Source organism: Rhipicephalus microplus, chromosome 6, assembly GCF_043290135.1.
Source record: "Rhipicephalus microplus isolate Deutch F79 chromosome 6, USDA_Rmic, whole genome shotgun sequence".
NCBI lineage: Eukaryota > Metazoa > Arthropoda > Arachnida > Ixodida > Ixodidae > Rhipicephalus > Rhipicephalus microplus.
This window is the reverse complement of record NC_134705.1, coordinates 192003157-192025941: the sequence shown is the minus strand read 5'-3', so window position 1 is coordinate 192025941 and position 22785 is coordinate 192003157. Positions and strand designations below refer to the sequence as shown.

The window sequence follows — 22785 nt, the reverse complement described above, 5'->3', positions numbered from 1 at the left end:
TACGCATAGGAGGATTGTGAGAATTATGATTTATGACGCAAGCTGTTGTCGTGCCATACAGAACAACTTGTTATTTGTACAAATATATGCCAGGGCACGTCAAAAACTCACAGGTGCATGTTCATACGTTATGTAGTTTTTCGTTACACCGTGGTTTATAATTATATCTCGGTTTTGACGCGTAGTACTTCAGGTCATAATACTAAACAAAGAAAACACACCTGCTGAGTGACGTATTGGAAACTTGTAAAGAAGAAACAGAGACACAGAGGTGACACTAGCGTTGGATTCATGTCATTTACTTCAGTTCGTGATTAACTTGAGATACTTGTTCCTGCAATGTTCGTTTAGTGGTGGTATGGCATATGTAAGTACCAACTATTGCAGCTACGTACTCTGAAATCAAGACTATTTGCGTTTGCCACAGTAACTGCAACGGCGTTCGCCACAGTGCAGCCAATTTACTCATTGTGCCGCATCATGTACCGGAATTAGTGAAGCTGTGCCCGTTGAAAAGTAATGAAACTTGTTGCGGTTGATGAGCCTTCGGTAACACTACACAGATGGCGACACTAGTACCGGTTAGTTGTCAACTGACGTCAGAGTGAGAAAATGGTTGTGGTGTGCCAGAGTTCCTTAATAGTATTAGTTAAAAAACTTCTTCTCAAAACCTAAACAAACTTGTGTCTAATTTTGAAAACAGCTTGAAAGTTGTTGCGTCACCTACAACCCAAAATAAACACTAAAAAATGTCGTTGCACGCTCGCGTGTTTGTGTTGTTTAACAAAAAACATTTTAATTTTTAGTCAACAGAGGGCGCGACAATCGGCAAGTTAACAATTTTAGTCATTGGAAGGTTTAAATTTTTATATCCAGAATTTGTTAAAAGTTTTTTGACTAATCTGCTTTTGAAGCACTCTGGAGCGGTGCATGCTGTGCGCTCGCTGGCGCTGACGCGGTTTTTGCGAGCATCGAGTATTCGGGGGGAGAAGCCTGCTTGGTGCTTGCTGCCTGGTTGTTCGGTGTTGTGCGCGGTGTGCGTGGTTGTGCAGCGGTACGACATAAGCGATAGGCTTGATGCACAGGGCGACAGGCCGTGGCAGCTCTTCTGCCGTCGCGGACGTACCGCCGACTAGACCGCGACCGCGTGTGAAAGGATTATGAGCGAGTGGACGCTTCGACGACGACTGGATTACTACACCACCGTGTCGCCGGCGGTGCAACGCCACGGAGTTTCGACGACACGCTTGTGAAGTGCGGGTGCATCGACGACAGAGAGAGCCCGGTTCGGGAGCCTTGAGGTGAGCGGAGCTTTCAGGCCTGAGCACTCTCCTCGTTCTGGGCTCAGTTCACATAAAGATCGTTGTGCGGGTCGCTTCTTGTTGTGCGGGCGCGCTCATTTGTCGTTGGAGACAAGCCCCCTACACTGTCCTATTCGTCGGGACTTGTGCAATCTCATGGGCAGTTGTGTTGTGGGCATTTTAGCGGCCGTTCGCGTTTTCATAACGCCCCAATCGCCGCCGTTAAGACGGCGGCTAACAAAAACCGGATCGCGAAATTGCTCCGCTCTCGACGTTTCGTAGCTTCAACTCGGCTGCTGCCTCGTGTCGCGAGCCGAGCTGCCACCGCTAGCTGGGGCTGTCGCGTAGCAACCCCTTTGCTTCGTTTACATTTTTGTTTCTCTCCGAAACAACCCCCGTGTTCCCGCTCGCTGTCCAGCCGTTGTGTGACAAACACACCGCGAAGGCTGTGTACCGCAAGGCCGCTGTTAGCACGCCGTAGCCTTTCAGACGTCGCTGCTTGCAGCAGTTGCTCGTATGACGTGCGCGATATTTAGTCGTTTTTTGGTCTTTTTCTAGCCCTTTCGTGCGGGAAGTTGCGCCGACGTTGCAGCTTTCTTTTTCGCGAATGCTGTCGACGCGCCATGTCGGCAGTGCTCTTTTTCTCCGGTCCGGCAGCATCGACAAGGCGATGGGTAGTCGACGTTGTTGCTCGGGGCCTGTGATTTGCAGCCGTCGAGCGCTTATCTCAGTCGTTCCGGATGACAGTCGTGCACTTGAAAGAAATATATTGCGCGTTGCGAAAGAACAGAGTAATTGCTCCGTTGCCTCTGAAGGACGTTCGGACGTGGCTCGTTATCAATCGCGCCGTTGCGATCGTCAGCACGCCTGAGTAAAAACGTCGCCACAGCTCCCGAGTCGATGTTGCTCGGCGTTTGACGACTGTTGCCTCAACGGGAAGAAACGGTTGTACAGATGGCACCACACTTGTCTAGAGCGCCCAGCCGGCCACCTTTTTTTTTTCTGCGTAAATATGCGAAAAACCGACGCCGTAATGATATTTATTATACCCATACGGCATGCTAGCTGGGTCCTTGCGCTACAATTCAGGCACGAACGGAAGCTTGTAGCCAACGTGACTTAACAGCTGGCTGCCACGCTCTCCGCCGCTCTAGGCAAGTGGGATTCCGGCTGAACGTGTGAACGATACTATAGTGTATACTAGAAGGGTACACTCTAACGATATTGAAAGTTGGGCTTGTTTGTGCCTGGTAGCGATCTTGGTTTTGAAGTATTATGTACGACATTTACACAAATGTATTACACGGCAAGTCGTGCTTTTGAAGCTCTTCCTGCTATATCGAGCTAATTGTTTCACTACGGTCGATGACATTGTAGCAACTGGTGTTTCGTCTCAGCACGGCCTTGAGATATTAGTTTTTAATGTGTCTCCCTGAAAGTTGCTGCGACAAAAACACTGGAAGACTTGTCAGAGCTTAATATAATATTTGTGCCGCAACTCCCCTAATTATACTGCCTATCTTAATGTTTACCTTAATGCTTATACTAATTGAGCATGTAATATTCGCGGTATGGAATCCCGGCCGCGGCGAAACGCACCTTACTAACCCCCAGCAGGTGGTTGAAATATCCGAATCGATCCCCTGCGGCATCTGTCACGATCATATCGTAGTTCTGGGACGTATAAAGCCGAAGAACGATTACACGTATTAGCGTTTATCATGTTACCAGCCATATGCAACGGCCTCTGGTGTGTGTTTCTATACAGCGACCGTGGCCGTACATACTAGAGGAGGCTGCGGCTCGTGTAAATAAATAAATATAAAATTATGTGCAGCGTAGTACATTTAATCGACGTTTCCCATCGTTACGCCGCCGAACAATGGTCTATTACGGCTTTGCCCCGCGGTGAGGCGTCATCAAAAGATCTGTTGCCGTCAGGCATAACAACACTTGACGGGGGCTCGGGTCGGCGTTTGCTTTGCGTGGGCCGCTCTGCGGCTCGCCTTGCATTTCGGTGTCGTCGGTTGTGTGTGGGAAGGCTGCGGCGAGTGCAAACGAAACACTGCAAGCCAGCCGGCCAGGGCGTTGGAAGTACGCGCCTCTATACTAGCTGTGTGACGTAGTACCTGCGTGGGTTCGTTGATCTCGGTGTTTGACTAAGCCGCCGTCGTCTGCCAGCAGGTTGTTCGACGTCCCGATTCATTTCGCTCCCGTTTCTTTTTGTTTACTTATTTGTTGTTCCTCGACGCCGCTTGTGGCGCCTTGGTCGTTTATCTTGCAAGAGCGGTGCATATCTGTTCTCGTAAGAATCGGCACAGTGCCGTGCATAAGGGGGGGAAAGGTGGGGGGGGGGGTTATTTCACGATGTAAGAACACCAAAAGCTGAACGAACGCGATGTCTTGCCACATGTAAGATTTACAACCGTAGACAAAAAAAAAAAGTAAACTTCGCCCACCGAATCGTGGCACGCGTGCCCTTCGACTGTGCAGCACATTGGCATTTGGCTGTTCTTCGCTCGAACCGCAAGTTATTTCTTCTCGTCTAATCCGATTGCTACTACCCATCGGACGTCGCCAGCCGTGGCGGAGGAGGCGAAATGTAGTGACCTGTGCAGTGTCGGTACACGTTAAACCACAAAAGATGTCTGAAGTTTTCCATAGCCCTCCACTACGGTGCCTCTCCTAACGATATCGTGGTTTTGGGACGTAATACTCCCAGATATTTTAATGTAAAACGATGATGCTCCGTCATTACTGCCCGAGACGATTAAATTCGGCAGAAGCAGCTGTGATCAGAATCTCTGAGGAAAGTTAACCGAGAGTTTCGCGTTTTCGACATAAAACCAACGACAAAAAAGCGTGTGTCCGTATGGAAGGATCAACTGCCTCAAGACACTCGAGGACTGCTTGACGTCGTGAAAAGAGAATAAGCGCTACTGGATGGATAATTTACATGCAAGTTCTCTGTGGGAGGCACGACGATTCTTCTGGGTGGAGCTGGGATTGTTTTTTTTTTCAAGGTTTAAACCGAGCATAGGAGTGAATACGTATCCTCGAATCAGTTACGCAAACGTGACAGAGGTTAGCTAACAGTTACGTCTAGAGTTGCCCAACAGCGTTGCAATGTGTGTCCACTAGGGTAGTCCTAAAGTATAAGTTTCGCAGACCGTTACCGCTTCAGGTGCACGCAAGACGTCACACGTGCGATTAGGGAGCTTTAGAACTTAGCCCTTGCGATGCGGTCGCTGCCACTGCGCATGCGTCGTAACGCGAGTCGCCGGTCGCGTACCGCACGCAAAAAAAAAAAAAAAAGAAAAATCCGAAATTGCGTGCGGTGATGGCGGCCTGCAAGCGCTGGTTTCGAGGCTACGGTGTCGCTGCGGTCGTGCGTTGCGGATCGCAGCAGGGCAACGCTATTCTAAAACTCATATGGGGCCCGCAACGCCCGCAGTGCTTGCAAACGGTATTCTAAAACTCCCTATTATTGGTAGTCTCAAGCTGCGTTCGATCCGTTGAAGAAAATAGCGCTCAATACGCGAACAAGGAAAGAAAAGTTGCACGAGCCTTTTTTTTTTTTTTGTCTTACTGGAGACGTGACCGCGTATGCATGTTATTACATTCAACACACTGTATACAGTTCAGGAGGTTGAGGAATGCGACAGGTGATGACAGAATCTCGATGCTATACCGTTCCCTGTAATTTCATGCATTGCCGTTATCCAGACAACGCTACAATTGATTGATCGGCGATACGGCAACGCCACTGTCTGTGCTAAACGTGAGGATAACCGAAACCACGGGAGCACTTTGTGGATTTTTTCACCACAGAAGAAAAGCCTGATCGAATTTTGGTGGCATACGCAAATACTCTTTCTGTCTGACATCTGACGTCATAAGGGTGACAGTGTGGCCGAGATATTAAAAAATAATACTTATAAAAGGTTGTTTTAACTTGTGCGCACAGTAGAATACTTTGAAAAGGTAATGTCTATAGCATGACGACCATGTTGTTTTCCTGGCTTTTGCACTTGAATCAGGTACCTGCACTGCATACAAAGACATTTCCCCGCAGTTAGAGAAACTTGGAATTTAGTGCATTACAAAAAATTGTATAAGGACATCACACTCCCTCTGTGTGCAGCCTATTTCGCATCAACAATCATGACGTTGATCGAACCGAATTGAAATTCCCCATATTAAAGTCTCGAAATGCAAGCAATGGAAATTTGCAGTTGTTACTGTCACAAAACTGTCGCTTGAGCGGAATTTGGTTTACTCAGCCGTTCGCGGTACCGCTGTCTCGCACATTTGAATAAATAAATAAATGACCAATAAAACAATGAGTGTCTATTTGATCAAATTAATGCAAAAACTGTTTACGAAAATATTCGGACCCATTAGCCTGTCTGGCTAGTTAGCAATTAAATCTGTTACATGAGTATTACATCTTAGGAGCAGAGGTGCAGTTAATGTGATTATGAATACAAATGGAATAGCAGGGTAGCTTAGTGTATTTCCCCAAGTAAATACACCTTACAGTGAATACAAAATTTCTGCGTTATTTTAAGTATACACAAGCAATATAAGTATACCTTGCCGCCTAATCTTTTATCGCGCAGTTCGTCCAGTCCGTGCAAAGGATCAGATTAGAGAACAGTGTCAAAAGCAGATGTTTGTACAATGTAGAATCGTAGTTATCTCATCGGTAGGGCTATTTCCCGTTGATGAGATTGGGAAAGATTATCCGATGGTATATCGCACTGCTTTGTTGTTTGCCTCTGCGGTAGCGGTGCCCTTCTGTTATCGCGCTGTGTTTGTAACGAAAACAAACGCAACTTTCTGTTGGAACGCGGAATTGCCCCCTTTCGTATTTGTTTGAACTTCCATAGTGTTTATCGAAGTGTTTGAATACACTTTAGGAGTTTTTGTTCGCCTGGCTGTCTCCAAAGGGACCATAAAGAAAAAGAAAAGACAGAATCGTTGATTGACACTGTGATGACGGAAATTTCGCGGTGGCAGGTTGGCTATCGAAAAATAAAGGTCAAGCTTTTCATTTAATCATTGTTGATCTCATCCTGAACATTAACCCAAGCACGTATTTTGCCACTTCCGCCACCTGTCCACCATGGAGAACGGGGGCCAAGAGCTCCTCAAGCTGCCTACAGCAGCTCTTTTCTTGGCTCCTGCCATTGTATGAGAAATTTGACAATGGAAATAAAAAAAAGAGGATTTACGAACTTGGCGCCGATACCTGATCACCTGAATGGCTCTCCGACGTCACGATTTTTTTGGCGTAGTTCAGCCAAATTACCGTAACCCCGCACCACTACCACGTTTACGTCAATGCTCACTCCCCCCCCCCCCTCAACCCCACCACCACACCCGAAGCTTTTTGTTTTGCACTGCCTCGGGGTTAGGCTCGCCTGTGACACATCGATGATGTTATCTGAAGGCGTGAAAAGACGACGTAATAACATGACGTCATCATTTGGGCACATGACTTCGTGTGCCTCCGGGCTTCTTAAAGTGCAAAGCACTTTAGGGGTTCAGGCGTTCGGGTGCTGTCGTCATCTCATGTAGCTTGACGTAATGCGGACGGAAGCCACGTATAAAAATAGAAAAAAGAAAGCTAGAGAAAGAGAAGACGAAAAACTGAATTGAAGCTAAATAGAGAAAAAAGACAGAAAATTTGAAACAGAAAAGGAAATAAAGAGAAAACCGAAGAGGAGCAAAGAAGGCCGCCCAGTTGCGCACTTCTTTGGCACCACTATAAGGTGAGGCTGCCTTAAGTGTATTACTCATGACATCTGCAGGCTACAAGGCTGTTCCTCGTCTTGTAATGCGAAAAAAAAATGCCCCCACCTCCCCAAAGGCCGAAATTACACGGCGTAGTAATTTTAATGGCGTAAATTAATGATAGGACGATAGTTTGCACCGTAACCATTTATTTACACATTTCATCAGCCAGCGAACGGTCGAGAGTGAGGCGGGTGCTTCACTCCATTTATATTTACGTACGGGCGAGTCGACGGGAAAGTGAGGTGCAGGGAGGAGAGAGAGCGAACGGCGAGAGAAGGCTCGGCGAGGCACTTCAGCTACCCTCTCCTACACTGCCTCGACACACGCGGGAGCTCCGCCGAGCTCCCGCGATGCAAGCGCCCTCACACGCTAGGCGTGCTCCTCCCCTCGAGCTACTCTCTGCTACTCCGCCCGGGGCGAGGAGAAGGGACGAGGAGAAGCGTGCGCGCCCGCAACTGTTGCTGTGAGAGAGGGAAGATGGCACCTGCTGGCGCGCGGACACCGACAGACGCTGGACATTTTCCCGGCTACGAAATGCATTCGCATAAAAAAAAAAACGTCTCTCCTTTGTGTCCTTTTGACATACGCGCGTTCAGTCAGGCTTATATAGTGAGGTTGCACGTGAGGGCGAAACCGCGTTCTGTGCGAAACCCGAGGCGCACAGAAAGACAGGAAGACTGTTTGCGTAGCTGTCGACAAGAGCCCCCCCCCCCCATCCTCCTCCGCGGACACAATGTTTCATTAGTTTTCTTTTATTCATTCTCTCGCTCAAATACTTCTACCCGCTTGAAAGCGCTGACGGCGAGCGAAGGTATAGGCTGCTTTACAAATCGGCTTTCGTCAGCAGCGCGACGACGCAAATGTCGTTTTCGCGTCACACGCTGCAAACTTTGTTCCCCGTACACTGCGGGGAGCCGTCTGTGTCACTTCCTTTTTTTTTTGTTAAACAATGACCTGACGATGCAATTCTTCCTTTCTTTCTTTCCTCGCAATCCGTTGTCGGGCGTTGCCCGACTACGCAACCCAGTCGCAGCAGCCAGTGCTGCGACACAGCTGGACAAGTTCTATCGCGGTTGACTCGCGCGCGTGTCTCGTCACTAAATCATGTCCATCTTTGAAGGAACCAGTGAGCCTCATTTACTTGAGCTCCGAGTCCTTCAGTTTCGCATCAGAATGGACAAAAGGTGGGAAAAGAAGTTTTGCACCGTGAATAATGAACAGGGCACCGACACCATTTTCCGAATGCGCGTTTACGCTGCCGCACGAATATCATATATATATATATATATATATATATATATATATATATATATATATATATCCGAACAAGTGTGAATGCGATTGATCGTCTTGCTGAGTGTAAGGAGTCTGCGCTGTATGTTTCGCTTATTTTGAAAATTCCGCCCCTTTTGTAACATCCGCTGAATGGGTGACTGCGGGAACGAAACTGAACTGAATAACAATAATAAAAAAGGCGTTCATTTCACTCGCATTCTACGCCGGAGTTATATAAATCCCGAAAGTTCAGTGCGTTTACCCAGTTGCACGCCAAATTGCTTGGCTACTAGAACGGTTACATTCACGGCAATCCGTATGGATTACCTTGTTGCTTAGTGCTACAAAACGGGTTTCTCGACCCTCCTCCGCCATCTGGCGGGATTCCTCATAACCGATTTGTCAGTATTAGCCTCGACACCGTGTACGGTTGATGACGTATATGGTTACGCGAAGTTGTCGTCATTCGCTTTCGTTGTCCGAGCTCTCCAAGCGGTTGGAGTTTTATTTTTTCGCCGTGCAACACTGTGTATAACTGAAACCGGACTCTTTCGACGTGACACGATCTCTCCTCTGATAAGAGAGGCACGCACCGTCCCACTTTTTTTTTTTTATCGCGCTAATAAATTGATTGGCTGTCCAGCTGCCTGCAGCGCTATAGTAGGTCATCTTTTTTCCTTCGCAAGGACTGTCGTTTGCGTAACGTTGTGTGGCAACGCTGCGTTTAGCGGCCCACATGCGGTGCGAATTGCAATCCGGATGTGGCGTTGGAGATGGTGAAAATCGGCATAGTTAAGTCGGCGAGATAAATCGGAGAGGGTGGCAAACTCGGAGGCCATTGTTTGCTTCGCTCGTTAATGAACGGTGACGAACTTTTAAAAAGGGTCCCTGAAAACGACCTTTGATGAAAATGCCGAGAACGAACGCGCTATTCTCCGCCGGCATTCGCTTCCAGTCTTCTCGGCGCTATTAGTGACGTCACCAGTCTGTTCCCGTGACGTCAGCAGTCTGTTCCCGTGACGTCACGAGGAAACGGGGAGTTTCTGTTGGTCCATGTTTAACGAGGGATGGCAGTTGTGTGTTGTCCTGCTTTGGTCGTTTTGTCGCACGCCCTTTCTGCTTTGTCGGGCGTGACTAAACCGTGCGCGATAAAATGATTTCGTTTCGCGGGTTTTCGACTGCGCATGCGCAGATAAACAACGATAAACCGCGAATCGTGAAACCCCCGATAAGCTCGACGCTTACGCCCGTATTCACAAACGCTCCTCGACTTGACTTCCACCCTCCACTTGACAAAGTTGAGCACTGCGCCACCGCTCGGCAGAAAATGACACTGCGCGACTCGAGAATCACAGCAAATTATTGCTGTTATGTGGTGATTTGTCGTGCCTAAAGACCGCGCTCCCATCGGCTTTCTCAAGTGAAGGTGAAGCGTCGAGTGAAGGGACGTTCTAGAATGCGGGGGTTAGTGCCGACACTGCCCACTTGTTTAGGTAAGAAAGTGACGAGGAGACAGCGCATGCGTAGGTCTGACAAAGAAACCACTCGCTCGTCTTTCAACTCTGACCCCCCCCCCCCCCCCCCGTATTCTAGAACGTCCCTTCACTAAACGCCTCACCTTGACTTGAGAAAATTGATTGCAGCGCCGTCTCTGGGCAGAGCGAGCCGCCCAATATCGGGGATAATCTACGGTGATTCTCGAGAAACGTAGCGTCATTTTTTTAGACAAGCGGCGGCGCTGTGCTCGACTCGTTCAAGTGAATAACGAGATTCGAGTCGAGGAGCGTTTGTGAATACGGGGGTGAGTTTTTCTGTCGTCACCATCAGCATTGACTATACGCCAACTGCGGGGCGAAGGCCTTTTTCCCGATGTTCGGTCAATCGACTCCCTCATGATTTGAGACACCCTTAATTCACGACGGAGTTTATTTATTTATTGTTTATTTATGAATACTGCAATTCCTACTTGGGATTTTCGCAGAGTGGGTTACATGAATTACATGAATGCTCAATATCCAGACAAACAAATTTTCAAAACAGGAAGATAAAAACACACAGAAACAAAAGTATGCACAAAGCAACCTAAATATGCAATAAATTCGAATGTGTATGGAGACAGAGCTTAATTTGCATGCTATATTAAACACTGTTATCGAGGCTAGAAGAAAACAATGTTAAGGATGGCTGTAAAACTTCGGTGTTGGTTAGTTTGTTCCAGTCGTTTATAGTTCGTGGAAAGAATGAATATTTAAAGCAGCTGTTACAGGTTGCATAGTTTTTTAGGTTCACTTTAGTGAGCATCGAATGCGCTTAACGCGGCCTATAGTGAAAGCCTTAACTTTCAGTGCAAAATGATTCACTGCCGTTTTCCGCAATTTGTGCCTGCGCGTGGTCTGTCAGGCCTCGTTTGGTGTATTGTAATAAATAAATAAATAAATAAATAAATAAATAAATAAATAAATAAATAAATAAATAAATAAATAAATAAATAAATGCGGTGGTGGTGCGATTCGAACGAAGGCAACAACTATAGACTGCACAATTTTCTGGATCGAACCGTTATTGTGACGAAACTGATTGGGGCGTCACATTGTCAGTGTACACAACAAATCGGTCGCCATGTCGCCGCTTTGTCGTGTGCACGCTTTCGTAACTATACGAGCGCACGTTGCGACATGCGGCATAACACTGGCGCCCTCTGGAATGATCGTTTACGCGGTGGAGGGAACATCGATTCGGCGACCTTTGTGGGCCTTTGAGCTCTGATCCATCCGATGAGTTGGCCGTTAGCTAAAAAAAAAAAAAAAAAAAAAAGAACCCCTTAAACTGCGTTTTTTTCCCTCCTGACTGTGACATGCTTGCGTTTCTGCAAGGCTTAATGAACTGGAAAAGCTTAATGACATTACGGCTCTCCCATCCGGGATCCTTGATCGAAAAAAGAAAGAAACTGTATTGCCTAAAGAAAGAGCATGTAGGTTTCCTTCTTTTTTTTTCTTTTTTTCCCACTCTGCTGATAAATTCAGTTTTAGATTCGAGCCTCGTCCTCCGCTCATTTCTCGACCTTCGTTTTTTTTTTCGCGCCCTTCATCTGCAGTGTGGATTTCCAACATCCACTCATTATTCAGTTTCTTTTAAGCTGTATGCAGCTTGTGTATTCTAGGTTAACAGTAGGTTAACAGTTGACCGATCAAAGTGCAGTCATTGTTTTTTTTGTTTTGTTTTGTTTTTCAAGCGTATAGGTTGTCAGAAAAGGTCGTTTGGGGGCTAGTTGGAACATACCATATGTGGTAAAGTCATAAAGGCCTACTTTAGGATGTCGAGGAACCTTGGCTCACACGTTAGCACACCTTCAAGAGCACTCACAGATAGGCAAGTGGCGCGTTTAGGGCGACAAATATGAAAAAAAAGAAGTTTAAGAACACTTGTGCTACCTTTGACAACGGGCACGAAGCGGGGAAAACTTTAATCTTTAGTTTGATGAATGCACCTGTTTTACTGCATATAGAGGCAAACCACGCACGATTCTTGTACAGGGCAGTCGTGCGTGCTTTGCCGTCAGTGCCCTTTTTTTTTTGTATGTCACCACCCCCCTCCTTTTTTGGGGTATTTTTTCGTTGTTTCAATAAGTGCGATTGTTAGATGCGCTTTTGCCTGTGTAGTCTAGTCCAGTATTTTTAGTCCTGCAGCGCTGCCTTGTCCTTCGTCGCGAGATAACCTTGCCTTTCGCTGTTTCGTGCTTGTTAACTTATTCTCCCCCGACGCCATTCTCCTTGTTCGCTCGAGCCAGCATTGAGTGGCCCGGCGCGCGATAAGGAGGCCCAACATGTAGAGCAACGAGTTTTCTAGCAAGAGCGCTGCGGAACTGGCGAGGAGGGTGCGAGAGCCGGCGGGCCTCCTCCCCACGAGGCGTTCCGGTAGGCCGAGGCAACTTACCTTTTTTTTTTCTTTCTTTATTGAGGCAACTTTTTACCCCCGTATTCACAAACGCTCCTCGACTCGACTTCCACCCTTCACTTGACAGAGTTGAGCACTGCGCCACCGCTCGACTGAAAATGACCCTGCGCTTCTCGAGAATAGCAGCAAATTATCTTATATACAGTGACTTTCCCTGCCTAGAGGTGGCGCTCCCATCGGCTTTCTCGAGCTCCGTGCGGTGGCGCTCGCGACCGACGGGAGTACTGCGAACCAAGACTTATCGGGCCAAATACGAAGGGGTAGACACAGTATGCAGTGCGTGTGGAGAGGAGGAAGAAACTGCCGAACACTTGATAATGTTCTGTAAAGGGCTTCTCCCTATAGTTCAGGATGATGGCGCAGAGTTTTTCAAAGCACTGGGGGTTAGGGACAGCGAGGGCAAAATAGACTTCAAGCGGGTAGACTTAACTAGAAGGAGGTTATCTGATTGGTGGCTAAAGTCAAGGCACGAGTGAAAATTAAACCTTTCACTGCGAAGTACGAATCCTCAGCTTCATTATTTAAAGGAAAAAAATTACGGCATATTCACGGGGTGAATGATGATGAATGGGCGAAGCTCCGGAGGGATTCATCGGTAAACTGTGAATCTTCCGTGTAATTCGCCCAGTCGATCATCATGTAAAGACGTGAGAAACGCTGTGTATGTATATACACAAATCAACTTTTATTTGTTCTTAGACGATGGATGGCTTGCAATGTCCCTTGCCTCGCGCGCTCGCACATCGGGATTCTGTCTGCGAGCGCGCGCTGCTGCCGCCTTGCGCTCTCTCCGCTGTGCAGCCTTATCTATCCGGCGACTCCGAGCGCGCGCCAACAGCGAACGGATTTTATTACAACGCTCCCCCTAGCGTACGTCGCCGCACTAAATCGAACGATTGCCTTCAACCAATGACACGCGCCATATGTGACATCATTCCTATTTTATAAGATCTCGCGTCTTTCATCAACTACAAGTACCGCTTTCTAGTTTATAACATCTTGCATCTTTTCATCATCAGCTACAAGTACCACCATCTAGTAAACACTACAAGAACTAAACGAGAGGTGGCTACATACAGGAGACGGTACCGCCATCTAGTGAACACACAAGAACTAAACTAGAGGCGGCTACATACAGGGGACGGTACCGCCATCTAGTGAACACTGCAAGAACTAAACTAGAGGTGGCTACATACAGGCTACAGGGGACGCACAGCCCACGCCCTAAGGAGCTTCGCCCCTAAAAAAAAGGTAAATGTAATGGTTAGTTCACTAAGTATTACGGCTAGGTGGCGTTAGCCGCCGCCCGATCTAAAGGGTACAGCCATATCCATCCATCCATCCATCCATCCATCCATCCATCCATCCATCGAGCGAAGGTGTGGAGCGTTGAGTGAAGGGGCGTTCTAGAATACGGGGGTTCTAACTGGATTCCCAGAGAAGGCAAGCGGGTTAGGGGGAGACAGAAGGTTAGGTGGGCAGATGAAATTAAGAAGTTCGCGGGTGTAAAAATTGGCAGCAGCAAGCACAGGGCCGAGTTAACTGGCGGAACATGGGAGAGGCCTTTGTCCTGCAGTGGACGTAGTCGGGCTGATGATGATGATGATGATGATCTTATGTGCAGTGACTTTCCTTGCCTAGAGGTGGCGCTCCCATCGGCTTTCTAAAGTGAAGGTGGAGCGTTGAGTGAAGGAGCGTTCTAGAATACGGGGCTTATTCTTGCACCGTGGCCGAGACTTTGCGCGTGCGCACTGCGTGTTTTGTTTTAGATGGAAGGGATGGAGTAAGGCTGCTGCGAGGGCATGTTTGTGGCACGCAGTGCACGAACCGTGCCGGCGCGAGCATGCATGTTCGCGATCATTTTGTCCAGGCGGACTGTTGCAGAACGATGGACGAAGGAAAATAAAAGAGGGCTATAACTTGGAGAAAAAGGCGGGAGTTTTGCGCCTCTTGGTCGCCGTTCTTTGCTCAACATTCTAACGCTTCACGGTAGCGGAATCGTTCAGTTTTCTAAAATTAACTAGAGGGTACTCTGTCGCTGCGATCGTTCAGCAACCATGGGAATGATTGGGTAGTACACACGTTTGCCTAGTCTTCGTACTTGCGGGCGGCGAATCGTACTTGCGGCTTCGTTTATTGCCGTTTTTCGGTTTTATTTCGACAGAAAGATTTGACCATTTTGAACTTCGTGACCCGATTTGGAAAGGTAAGGCTAAAAAAAAAATAAGGTGGTGAAGCGCAACCGCTGAACATTTGCCGATTTTCGTTTCGTGAGAAAACAGCTCAAAGCCACACAAACACACACGGAGCCAGAAGCAGGCCAGAAGTACGAAGATTAGACAAATGTGTGTACTATACCCATCATTCCAATGCTCGCTGAAGCGCCGTGCGTTGTAGCTCGCATAGTCACTAGCGCCAGAGTTCCCTCTAGTGTGTATTAGGAAACTCTATGAGCGGAACGACTTTTTTTCTGGGAAGAGGAAAGGGGTAAGACATCTCCCGCCCCTAGAATATATAAAATTTTGCATGTTTGTATATATGCACGCACACATGCCAACGCACGCAAGAAGTCATCAACTAGCACAAGGAAACGTTTTGCTAATGCCTAGTCCCTCAGTCGCTTGAAGGACTATGCTGATATGCTAAACAAAGTGTTGAAAGACCCTGCTAATGCGTAAAGTTTAGCTGACCCTAACCCTCTTTATTTTTTGAGAAAGTTGTTAGAGCTACTAGCGTAGAGAATCCTCCGCGTATAGATTCGGGTTTCAGTTTCAGTTATTGGGCGTAATAGGGTGGGGAGTCACGTATAGGGAGAGGTACACAGAAAGAGGTCCCTTAGTGTAAAGACTGCAATCGGACCTCTTGATATAAAATACACAAAGGAAAAAAAAATTGAAAAAGGAGCAGGATCGCGTAAAAGAAGCGCGGATATGCGTACAAAATAATGAAAGAGGCATTACGGTATGCCATAACACAGATAATATTTGACACTGAAATACACAGAAAAGTGAATTTAAAAAGTGAAGCTAATACGCTGTTTTGCTTAATCAATTTTGAACTTTGCGTGAGCGACCGACTCCATAGCGCTATAGACGCTTTCAGAGGTGACCCCCTACTTTCCTCACGTCACCACGCTGCGGTCAGCGAAACAAGTTATGATGACGTAATAGCCGCCATTTTTACTATGCCGCGTTAGTTCTCGAAGTTTATATTTCTCGGCGGCTAGTTGCGAGTGTGTGGCCGTGGCGCACGCTTGGAAAGTTTTATGTTTGGCGACATTCCAGTGCCATTTGCTATTCGAAAGTAATGCTTGATGAGGATCGTGCGGAAGTGCGTCACAGTTCTGTGTGCTGACGTGATCAAGAGTCGCACACGCTAGATGGCGACAGTGGCACCCAGTTGTTGAAACTCTCTCAAACCGAAACTGATCGATAATGAGGGGTCTGTAATTAATTATCTATCGCGTGCTGCAGCAAACGATGTGCCGTGTCATGACTAACAGCCCTACAGCAACGAATTGCAGCAGAAAAACGCGAGGCCAATTTTTTTTGTGTCAGTACCCCTTTAAAGAACAGTAGACGGTCAATATTTCCAGAGCCCTGCACTACGGCGCCTCTTATAATATCGATGTTTTTGGGGCGTAAAACACCACATGTTACTATTCATCCAAGGGGAATTCATGAAACACTCTCTTAATCCTTTTTTTTTTCTTGGGGTATCTCCAACCCACAATACGGTCTCAGATGCGGATCTATTTTTGTGGATGCTGTTCAATTCGCCGCTGCAAAACGAGCTTGCACGTCTATCGTTTCACCAACAACGCCCTCGGGCCAGTCGCATCGCGTATATAGGCGCACGCTTCTTTCTATCTCCCATCATCTCGGCCCGTCCAGTGCGGCCTTGTTGCACAGCACGTGTTCGGGTCGTCGTAATCATCATCACCAACGCTGCATTCGCGAGTGTTCCCTCGCCGAGTCTGCGATAATGGCTCTGGCCTGGCCTCGTTTGGCTATCAGCTCGACCCATCGCCGCCAACGTTCTCGTCTTGCTGTGCGTCGTACGCGACCTGCGTGTAAGCAAGGACGGCGCGACTGGGAACGTGGCCCCCGAGATTGCCGACCGACACAAGTTCACCGGGCCGGACGCGCCGGCCTGCGATCGGCGCGTGCAGTTGAGATTGCTGCATGCAGCGAAGGAGATTGTGCTGAAAGGAGATCTGCAATTGTAGAGGGCGACACCTTTCGCACACTGCGTCGTCTGTAAATGACTTGCTTTACTGTTTATCGCAATTCTGAATGTATAACTGGGAGATAGACCCATCACCGTTGTTCTGAAGATCGTATTAACCTGTGTTTAAGCTCATCTATATATCTCTGTATAATGTACTTCTGTATTTTGTGCACGTCATTCATCTATCTCGCTTACGTGTATTTTCCACTTAATTTTTGTGCCTCTCCTGCTTGGTCTTTTTCAAGACCGCAGTATGTTGTAAATAAAAATAAACAAATAGTATATAGGGAGACGGAGAACGCCAAGGTCCGCGCCCCTCCTTAGACACCACTGTCTTCGAGGAGCGATAACACGGGGTCGTCCAGCCGCCATTTCGAGCGCGATGGCGTCAGAATGTGCCCTCGTTCTCACCCTTTCCACTCTGTATACAGGTGGCACGCGCGGGATTTAACACCTATATCGGTGACCGTGCACTGAGTGCGTGTGTGTGTGTGAGTGAGAGAGAGTGTGGGTGTGTGAGTGAGAGAGAGAAGGTGTGTCTGTGTGAGAGAGAGAAGGTGTGTGTGAGAGAGAGAAAAGTGAGTGAGAGTGTGGGTGTGTGAGTGAGAGAGAGGTGTGTCTGTGTGAGAGAGAGGTGTGTCTGAGAGAGAGAAGGTGTGTGTGAGAAAGAGAAAAGTGAGTGAGAGTGTGGGTGTGTGAGTGAGAGAGAGAAGGTGTGTGCGTGTGTGTGTGTGTGGGTGCGTGTGTGTGTGTGTGTGTGTGTGTGTGTGTGTGTGTGTGTGTGTGTGTGTGTGCGTGTGTGTGTGTGTGTGGAAAGAAGGAAGAAATACCTTAACACCTGGTGATATTTTCCTGTGAAAGGCTTCAAGCCTACACAGTCGCCGGTGACGGGGCTACGTTTCTTCAAAGCATTAGGGTTTCGATATTGAAGAGTTAAGTTACGTTTAGGATGGCGTAAGCTGCCTCCCGATCTGAGGGGTATAAACCCCCCACCCCCAACCATCCATTCGGCCATGTGCGGAAGAGGGGTGGTTCATCCTAGCAATCAACACTTGACGTCGTGGGGAAACATCTTTCTCGGTTGAGCTGTACAGTATGAAGAGCTGGTTGATGCGTCAAACGCTTACCGTTGTGAACAAAACGGCACAAATGGGCATAGCGTGGGCATAGACATGCCCAGTAAAAGAAGTAGTTTGGTGTTCTCGTGCCTGGGTGTGTGCGTCTATCAATGGGACGTGTGTATAATCATAATTAATGTGGGGTGTGTGTGTATAATCATAATTAATGTGGGGTGTGTGTGTATAATCATAATTATTATTTTTGGCAAGTGCACTTTGAAAAAAATAGAGCTTAGTGCTTCATTTGCTTTACTATCACGATCGGGTCGCGAAAGTGCGTGAGCCTGCTCGGCCGGTTTACACTGCGTGGGGATGTACGGAACGGTCTTTCATTTGGCGCCAGATTCGCTCGCAGGATTTCAAGCTGGACGGTTGTGCCCTCGCGATCTCCGACATCAGCGTAGCTCCCGCCGACTGGTTCGCCCTCCGCGGTCTCCTGACGCCGTGCAGCTCTCGCATTGTGGCACCCCGCCCTTGGACTGCTTCGACCGGATCCCCACTTTCCTATCTCCTTCTTTTCCCCTCTCGTTGGCTGGCTTCTTCTCCGTCTATTTTCCTTCTATTCCTTTTATCCCTCTTTCTTTTTCCCTATATCTTTTATTCCCCATATCCCATTCCTCTGCTGACCTGTTGAGGTGTCCTCGTAAGGAGAGACAGTTACGGGTCGGCACCTTTCTTTTCTTTTCTTCTGTTATAACCACTTATATAATATTTGGCGCCAAGTTTTTGACGTGGACCCGCCGCACTTGAATCTCGTCGATAAATTCACGCGCACCTGTGCCTTTTTTCAATCGTGGTAAGTTTAACCCGGAGTGGTTGGTGATAACGTTTAGCGTAAAATTTACGGCATTACCGACTCTGCTGAAACACTCTTACTTACTGTGTGCATACTGTATAGCGTGCTCGTCGTGGCGGTGACTCACCGCGCTTAATAGAGCGCGTAAATAGAAGAAAGATAAAAAAAATAGAGACTTTGCATAATTTTTGTCGTCTGCTACGCGATCCTGGCGAACGGGTCATGTGGGCGAGCCAGACACCGAAGAGGTCAGTTTCAACTTAACTTCACTGTGTACGAGTACGGCTGTTGCATACTTCGTGAGGAGCCGCTAACTAAAGTGGCGAGGAGTAACGACACGTAATCGGCCGGGCAGCGCTTAACAACAGCAGCTAAGCCACACGTACGCGGCACTCTCGTAAAATCTCGTCCATGACTGACTGACAAGTAAGGCTGACTGTTCGGAGAGTTGGTGCGGATGTATTAAGGAATCAGGGTGGCAAAAAAAAAAAAAAACATCCCCCCCCCCAAAAAAAAAGAAAAACAAGAATGGGAAGACGTTTACCACATGAACACAGACAGGGCGTCTAACAGATGACACGGACAGATTAGCATCGTAGTTCTTAATTACCAAGCGTCACACTGGGATGCACTTACACAGTAATCTCTCACGTTATCTGTATATGAAAGGTTGCAAAGATTTCGCGCTCTCTCTTGAGTAATAAGTTTTCGTAATACACGTGTTACTTAGCAAGAACTCAATGAAATGTTTTTTCAGGTACCGGAGTGGAAGGGGAGGGGGGGTCATGTGTGTGTCGGTGTTTGCGTGTGCGTGTACGCACATACGCCGACAAAATTTTAAAAAAAAGTGTCGGGGTGTTTGAATACGCTCCCTCTTCCCCCCGCCCCCTTAAAGGCTATGCCTATGCCAGTGTTACGTTGCTCGGACCGAAACCGACCAGCTTACCTTGCCTATACTCTTCCAATTGCCAGCAGTACCCTCTCAAATTCGCCTTGCATCGGTTGAAGCACTGCCATGAAGAATGCTAAATCGTCAACATAACCTCTAGTGTCAATATTTGTTCGGGGCTCATTGATATTCAAGTTTGTTGGTGGGGGGGGGGGGGGGTGACGATCGCGAAAATGACCCAGTGCGTGTGAAATTGCGAAACGCCCAGTTCCAGAAGCTAGAGAGCTATTGCAATGCGAATCCACTGCTGTGCTTGTTTATTAGTTGTTTTTTTTCTCCTATCCTGGGAAAAAAGGTAATCTCTCTGTGCCCATCCTACCGTGACCGAGAACAGTTTGTGTGTTCGTTTACTTATCGTTATTTCACTGCTGCCTGCCGCGTGGATTGTGTTTCTCTGACTCTGCTGCCGGAGAGGTGACTCTGCTGCCGGAGAGGCAGACGCACATAGACGCTGTATTCACGAAAGAAAAAAAAAAGGGGGTGGGGGGGTGGCGAGAGAAAGTCTGTACTCAGCTGCAGCCGTTCGCGAGCCGCTCGATGACTCACGCGTCGCTATTCAACTCCCACGCCTATCCGCCGCTCTTTTGTATACTTTCTCCGGGCACATGCGTGCAGGTCGCGCTTTATAGTTGCGTGCATCGTGGCTTCCGCTTGACGTAGCAGCAGCCGTCGCGACGTGGCCCTTTTTCACTTTCCCTCTCCACCTCACTCTGGGAGCGCAGTCGTGAGCACGTTCTGTGATGGAAGCCTCCGCTCTCGAATCACTGCGCCCTTTTTTTTTTTTTATCATCTTCTATCTTCCTACCTGCTTCATCTCCATCCCCCCTCCTCCACTCGCTCGTGTGTTTTTGGTGGTGGATACTAACCCCCGTATTCACAAATGCTCCTCGACTCGACTTCCACCCTTCGCTTTACGGAGTCGAGCACTGCGCCACCGCTCGGCTGAAAAGGACGCTGCGCTACTCAAGGATCGCAGCAGATTATCGCTGATATGCAGTCACTTGGCGTGCCCAGAGACGGCGCTCCCATCGGCTTTCTCGAGTGAAGGTTAAGCGTTGTGTGAAGGGACGTTCTAGAATTACGCGGGTAAGAATCACGAACGGCGATATCGAACGGAAGGCAACGTCGCATGCAGGATAACATCTGCGTCAACAGCCAGTAGAAGAACTGATGAAATTCGGAAATATTTTGAACGCATGGAAATAGTGTCATTGTGACTGAACGTTAGTGCCGGTGTTTTTCCATTATAATAGTACCTGGTATTAAACGTCCCACAACCACGCTATGGTTATGAGGGACCGCCGTAGTGGAGGGCTCCGGAAATTTCGACAACGCGCCCTGACAGCGCACGGGCCTCAATCATTTCGCCTCCTTCTAAATTCGACCGCCGCGGTCGGAGTCGAACCCGTGACCTTCTGGTCAGCTGCCGAGCACTGTAGCCGCTACATACATCACCGCCGTGGACGCACTGCTTTTTGAAGCTTGAACTTCAACTGCCCTATATATGAATGAATTCGAAAATATTAACATGTTCCTTTAGGACATCTAGAGTGCGGTGAGCTTAATAATACATGCGTTAATGTCTTCCCACAGCAGTGGGAGGGATGCTGCCCGTACAACATAGAGCCTTGGATGCACATCGGCGTGAAGAGCGTATTATTATTATTATTATTATTATTATTATTATTATTGTTGCAGTTGTACTTAGCAGCGCAACGCTCCACACCAGCAACGATGTCGGGCGGCGGTGACAAGCGAGAGTGTATACGCATGGTTTCAACGAGTTTCCCGGCTGTTTCTCGGCGTGCTGCCGGCGCGAATCTCGGAGGCAGGCCACGTTCCGAGACGATGACTTTGTTCAAACGACGCTTTCACTGCGCGCTCATTGGCTGTTGGAGGAAATTCGGGCAACTGCATACATTTCATACATTTCATTGCGTGGCAAATCAGGGGAAAAAAAAAAGTTAACGAAGGCCCCCCTGCCTATACCGCAAGTACAAAATGCTCAAACCAATGAAAAACAAAATGAATAGGGCAGAAGTCAAAAGGTGATTTTGGTGATAAGGAAGAGGGGAACAAAAAACATAAAATGAGGAAAAGAAGGGAAATTAACGATAAATTAAAAAAAAAGATTAGTATTTCCTTTCGGTTCCGGGTTTCTTGACGCTTGAAGTCTTCGCGGGTGACTTGGTCTTCGTGATTTCCTGAAGTTCTTCGGGTAACTTTTTTATACTCGCCTCAGTCATCGGACGCGCGGTATTGGGCGCGTCGCGAGGAGGTCGCCACTGTCGCCGAAGCTGCCCGTGCCGCCGCCGCCTAATCGTTCTTCGTTCACTGACCCGTCGTGTCCCACGCCGTTCTTCGAGGGCTGCGCTGCACGCAACTGCGGCCGGTGCGTGTTTAGCCACCCCCGACGACGCCTCCACGCACACATGCAGACGGGACGCGCTCGCATTGTACGATCGGTGGGAGTGCGGCGCGACCTTCCGGTTAGTACGAACGAGACGGGGGAAAGCGAGAGTAGTTTACAGAAAGTTAATAAAAACGAAAAAAATAGAAAGTAGCGCAGCGAAAGCGATAGGGTAGCGGCTGTTAAAGGCGAAAAAACAAACTGAAAATACGCGGTGCTAAAGCCCCTGGCTTCACGCGGTGCAGGGATGCGGCGCCGTCTGCCGGCTTCGCCGCCAGCGCAGTCTGTGAAAGGGGAGGAGCTGTGCGACTTGCCACTGTCCGCGTCATACGCACGTGTTTCTGACGTCTGGTGGCGCTCCTTGACGGCCCCCCGGTCGTCCTTGCCGAAAGGCAGGACCTTGCGCGCCGAAGGGGGCTTGGAGGCGTGCGCGCTGTTGCGTGCACCGATATCGTAGCCTTCGTCGTGAAATGTAAAAGGAGAAGGCAAAGGAAGGACGCTGCTAGCTTTGCTTGCTGTTGCAAGGCAAAATGCTCCGTGGAGCTGTTAGAAACTTGATGGAGAAGTGGCGCTTGAATTCTGTTCACCAACATGCCCCCTCCCCAAATGGCAGTATCTACCTGCAGTATTTTCTGACGGTTACAGACGAGTTGTGTGGAATACCGCAAAGTGGCGGAAGGGTTAAAAGGACAAATTATAGCCACCTGTTTTCGTCGCGAAGTCACGAAGATATCCACGTGGACTTCGCAGTAAGGAAAGCCCCCCCCCCCCCCCCCCCAAAAAAAAACATAATTGCCCTGGTTCGGGCATCGAACCCGGGACGAACGCCAGCCATCCGGGGCGTTATTAATCTCGTGCACGTGCTGCTAACGGGTTTGTTCGCGGATGTCCCTTTCATTCTCTGACCACGCTCAAACGTGTTGCTAGCATCTCACTTCTTCCACGGGAAA

The 22785-nt window shown here is 48.3% G+C and overlaps 1 protein-coding gene across 1 annotated transcript in view; it reads left to right on the top strand.

The window, feature by feature from the left end:
- Positions 1-957: 957 nt before the first annotated feature.
- The window catches only part of LOC119166728 (protein numb), a 132533-nt gene continuing 110705 nt past the window's right edge, over positions 958-22785 (top strand). Inside the window, exon 1 of the mRNA XM_075867357.1 lies at positions 958-1301. The gene's annotated coding sequence lies outside the window, so the exon portion shown is untranslated. The remainder of the gene's footprint in view (positions 1302-22785) is intronic.